This window comes from Cupressus sempervirens, chromosome 11 (assembly GCF_028749045.1).
Source record: "Cupressus sempervirens isolate cs-2001-9-10 chromosome 11, ASM2874904v1, whole genome shotgun sequence".
NCBI lineage: Eukaryota > Viridiplantae > Streptophyta > Pinopsida > Cupressales > Cupressaceae > Cupressus > Cupressus sempervirens.
Genome location: NC_143128.1, coordinates 781,270,296 through 781,276,295, shown reverse-complemented (window position 1 = coordinate 781,276,295; position 6,000 = coordinate 781,270,296).

The window sequence follows — 6,000 nt, the reverse complement described above, 5'->3', positions numbered from 1 at the left end:
ATGTAAGGGTTTATTTAGTTGGTAAATTGTAACAAACTGACTTGTGGCCATGCAAGTTTTTAAAGGGGTCTTGGGTAGAGTCTTACACATTATTATTATTTGATGATAGAGATGTAGTGAAGCATGCAGAAGTCATTTAGTTTGAGGAGTCTTATCATGGATTAGCTTGGAGGTAGAAGTTCACATTTGAGTCTAGAGATTTTTTCTTCTTTTAAAGGTGTATTCTTCTTTGTAATGGTTATAACCTAGAAGGTCATATGTCTAGGCATGTTGGATGTAGACTTGTTGATTCAAATATATGAAATTTTCTCTCTCTGGATCTAAATCTAGTTTCTCCTATTTATTTTCCACCTTAATAACATCTCTAAAACACATTTACCCCTACTGGAAGTAATCTAGATCCTAACACACAAACACATAGTAGAAAATAAACAAGAGAAATGAGATTTAGATCTAGAGAGACAAATTTCCATATATTTGAATCAAGAAGTTTATGTCCAACATGCCCAAATATATGACCTTCTAGGTTACAACCATTACAAAGAAGAATACATCTTTAAAAGAAGAACAAATCTCTAGACTTCAATGCAAAATTATACCTCCATGTTGCTCCATGCTAAGACTCCCACTACATCTCTATCCTTGAAAATAATAATGCCTAAGACTCTACCCAAGACCCCTTTAAATACTTGCATGAACACAAGTCATCCTATTATAAATTAACAACTAAATAAAACCTTACATTAAATGCATAACCAATCCAAAAGTTGGCTCACAACAAATATTAAATTCAAATATGAAATTAAATACTCACAAGGTCAACCCAAACTAGAACTAGATATAGACAACTCAATTAAAGAAGGACTAGGGAAAATACTAGCACTCATCAATGCTTGGCATATGCTAAAACTTGGTATTAACAAGAAATTCAAAATCATCTATAATATGGTCAAAACTACATACTCAATTAACACTACATACTTGTCTAACACTACGGACTTGGCTAACCCTATATACTTGGCTAACACTACATACTTAGCTAACATTGTGTACTCAGCTAACACTGCATACTCGGCTAACACTATGTACTCAACTAATATTGCATACTTAGATAAAATTTTGTACTTGGCTAACACTATGTACTCTTCTCCCTTTGACTTATATCTCCGTCACTAGGAACTTTTCCCTCTTTCCTATATCTCCCAAATTGACAACAATGCCAAAGACTTGTCATCTTTTCGTGCAAAGATAATCACTTCAGGTTCTCCCTTTGTCACCTTGCATGTGACTGTAAATCTTTGAATTTGGCTCCTTCATTACTTTAGGCAGCTCCTAAAGTAAAGTCCAGTGCACAAAATTTTTAAAATATGACATTCAACTCAATTGATTTAGGGCTCTACTCTTGCTTCTTAAGTATCTTTGGATAGGAGTATCACCCCTATTTTATCTCTAAGATATTTATGGGCATCCTTAGATCAAGATTTTGTGAATATATCAACTATATGTTTCTTTGTATTCATATATTCCATTCGCATGTCTTTGTCTTGAACCAACTCTCTCAAGTAATAATACTTGATTGCAATGTGCTTTGTCTTTGTGTGCATCACAGGGTTCTTTGATATGTTTATAGAACTTGTGTCATCACAATAAAGTACCACAATAATTTTTTCATTCATTCCTTAAAGTAGTTGTTTGATCCATACTAAATTTGTACAATTCATTGCAATAGCCAAATATTCAGCTTTTGCAATAGATTGAGATTTTTTTTTTCCTTGCTAGTCTAGGTGACCAATCTCTTTCCTAAGAAAAATTCTCCACCACTTGTACTATTTCTGTCATCAATGTTTCTAGCCCAATCAGCATCTGTATAGGCTCTTAGTTCAAACTTAGCATTTTTCTTGTAGCATAGACCATAGTCTTTTGTTCCTTTCAAGTATCTCATGATCCTTTTAACAACCATCAAATGATTCTCCTTAGGATTTGTAGAAAACCTTGCAATAATCCCAATAGCTAATGCAATGTTAGGTCTACTATGTACTACATATTGCAACATGTCAATCATATACCTATATAATGTTTGATTTACTTCAACAAAATCATCAATTTTGAATAGTTTGTTTCCTATCACTATAGGAGTACTAATAGGTTTTGAATCCTCCATACCAATTTTTTTCAATATTTCTTTTACATACTTATACCAAGTGATGTAAATACCACATTTCATCTGATATACTTATAAACCAATAAATAAATAAGTTATCTCTCCAAGCATAGATATTTCAAAATTTGTCTTCATTTCATTTGTAAATGGCTTACACAATGCATTTTTTCCTCCAAATATGATATCATCAACATATATTTCAGCTAGTAAAATTTGTTTACCTCCTTCTATCTTCAAATACAAATTGTTGTTATCATAAGTCTCTTCAAGACCAATCTTGACAAGATAATTGTGAAGCCTTTCATAACATGCTCTTGGGGCTTTCTTCAAACCATATAAAGATTTGTGTAATATACATACCATGTTCTTGTTGTTTACATCAAAAAATTATTTTGGTTGTTCAGTGTAAACCTCCTCTTCTAGTATACCATTCGAAAGTGCTAACTTCATATCCATTTGATAAACTTTGAAACCTTTATATGTAGAGTAAGCAAGAAGAGTTCTTACTCCTCCCAATCTTTCAACTAGGGGAAATGTCTCTCTGTAGTCTATTCCCTCTTCTTGTCCATATCCCTTGCAAACTAATCTTTCCCTATTCCTTGTTACTTCACTAATCTAATCCAATTTGTTTCTATGCACCCAGTTGGTCCCAATCACATTCTTGTTCTCTAGTCTAGGTACTAGAGTCCATGTTTTGTTCTTCTCAATTTCATCAATCTCTTCTTTCATGGCTTTACTTTAGTCTTCATTTACTAATGAATCCTTCATTGACTTAGTCTCATTCATGCTCAACAAACATGTATCACTTTTTAACCTATTCCTTGTCATTCGTCTAGCTTCTTTATCTCCAATAATTTGTTCAATAGGGTAATGTCTCCTAACATACTTTCATAATCTTGGTTCTACTCTTATTTCTTCAATGGGTCTATAAAATTCAAAATCACTATGTACTTCTTTATTAGGCAAATCGACATACCTTTCATGTACACTGATCTCATTATCAAAATGTACCTTGACTTCTATTTGCAACTTGGCTCTTGAATGCAACTCATTTCCTGATTGTAATTATGCATCCATTGTATGTGTCTTGGTAGTCACTAATACTTATTTCTATTGATTTACACCTTGGTTCTCAACTTCATCAAGATCCATGTCTTTATAGTAGTATATGAAGATTTTTTACTCTTCAGGTCCCTTCTTAGTTTCAACTTCATATACCTCAATATATTCATCAAACTTCACATTTGCACTTTCCACAACTTTGTTAGTGTTAGTATTTAAACACTTCTAAGCTTTACTTTTTGTGACATAGCCTAGAAATATACCTTCTTCATTTTTAGCATCAAGTTTACCATTCCTATTATCCTTAAAATTTTAACATTTGCTTCCAACTACCTTAAAATATTTTATATTGGGTGAGTATCCACACCATAGTTCAAAAGGTGTGAAATTAGTACCTTTCTTGAGTTGTACTCAATTCAAGGTATAGACAGTTGTACTTACAACTTCTTTATAGTATTTCAAAGAAACATTCTTCTCCATCATTAATGTTCTAGCATAGTGCATTACAGATCTATTCCTCCTTTTAGAAATCCCATTTCATGGAGGGCTCCTAGGCGTAGAAGTCTTTCTTTTGATTCCTCTATCATTACAAAATATCTCAAACTCATTTGATGTAAATTCTCCACCTTTGTCAGATCTTAGACATTTCAAGCTTTTTCCAGTCTCCTTTTAAACTCTTGCTATATACCACTTGAACATTTGAAAAGCATTAGATTTTTGTTTCAAAAACATAACTATCATTAGCCTAGAATAATCATCAACAAATAAGATAATGTACTTGTCCCCTTTGTAGGTTTGCACATCAATTGGTCCACATAAATCAGTATGAACTAATTCAAGAATTTCTTTTGAGGAGTGAGTTGTAATGAACCCATTTTAGGGGTCATTAGTTTTATGACTTTTCCCTTATTTGTATCCTTTTTGGTCATATTTCCTCTAATGATTAAAACTATGACTGATACATCTTATGAATGTGTTTGAATAGAAAAATCATGATTATTTTTAATATGACAAGAAAGATATGCAATGCACCTTCTTGCGAGGCTATGTCTGATATAAATGTTTACAAGTCATAGACAATTTGGTGATGTATCTGACATGTCAATATGCTTGGGCAATCACAACATGCTGCCACGCTTATTTTCTTTTGCTTAATATGTAGTCAAAGTTGGTTTTGGAGGCTGACATGCTTCTCCTTTGCTGAGATGGATTTGTAAAGTGAATGACGAATGGAGTTCCTATATCATGCTCTCTTGAGACATAGTCTTATAAATCTTATTATGTTTACATGAATAGTCTGTGCTATCTCCTATATATTTTTCCAAGTTCTCATCATATCTTAAACCAATTATGCTTCTAAACATGTCATCCCTTGTCCGTAGCCTATTATTCTAGTCAAGCTCATTGATTGGCTCCATGTCGAGTGACCTCTAATCAAAATAGGTTCAAACCCCTCCGACAAAACTCACAATTATGATCAATCCATTGATTTGACATCCAATAGTCTATCTGCTGCTAGACAAGACACTATTGTATGAATTTTAAATCTTTTTATAAAAATCCTTTTCAATGGCAATATATAATCTGAGCTTATCCTCTTCGGCACCATGATATATATCTTCTTCGGCACCTATGTTCCTCCCATGATGGTATTTCCTTGTGCCAAGTTGGCAACGATGGCAACCATTTCTTGTTCTCCCCCCTCTTTTGGTTTATTATTTTTCTACCCTATTAATATATGTGCTGAGCAGTGGGAATGGGAGTCGTGACCCTACTAACCAACTTCCCATTTATTTAATTATAAATATTATTTAACTCAATATTATCTATTATATGAAATTATAAAATGGCTTTAAATAAATATTAATCTATAGTATCTATTTCTTATATTTAATTTAATTATTCAATTACTATTTATTTAATTATTTAATAGTTATTGAATTATATTTGGCTATTTATTTATTTATTTTATATTATAATTGCTAGAATTTAATATTAAACTTTATTATTAGAGGGGATATTATAGATCTGAACCTCGCTTACGTAGACTCTACCTTAGATGCATGTTGGATGCACATATTCGCATTCACATGTACCCTGGATGCATATGTTAGCATTAGTCTTGTCTAAAATAGACTATTAGATTAATCATAAGGCAATTGTATATCTTATTTATTATTTTTTTATACTATCATAATAATAATTATAAATCAATATTATATAATAATGCTTGATGCACTACTATTAATAATTATATATTCAATATTTATTTAGTAATAGTGTACATAATTTATTAATAACATTATTGTGGTTATTATGTGTACAATTGATATCCATGAATCTTGATTACCTTACTAATATTATCAATCTTTCATTTAGTATATCACATTATAATTATAATGTAATATCATAGTGTATGATAATAACATTATTATATTATTATTATTTTATTTATTGATAATGATTTGACCTTTAATATTACCATATTACCTTAGTAATGTATTATTCTTATTATATCAATAATATATTATTATTTATTCTTAATAATTTACTTATAGTACCCTAATTAGGGGACATGACATGAGTCTTACTTTTAAAACTAGATTTTTCATCTTGCCTAACTGACATTGTTTGCAAATCACATTATTAGGTTTCTTAAGTTTTGGCAAACCTTTGACTATTTTCATGTTATTGATACTAACTAAGTTATCAAATTTAAAATGATATAACCTCTTGTTCCATAGCCACACATCATCAAATTATATAACAAGACAAGT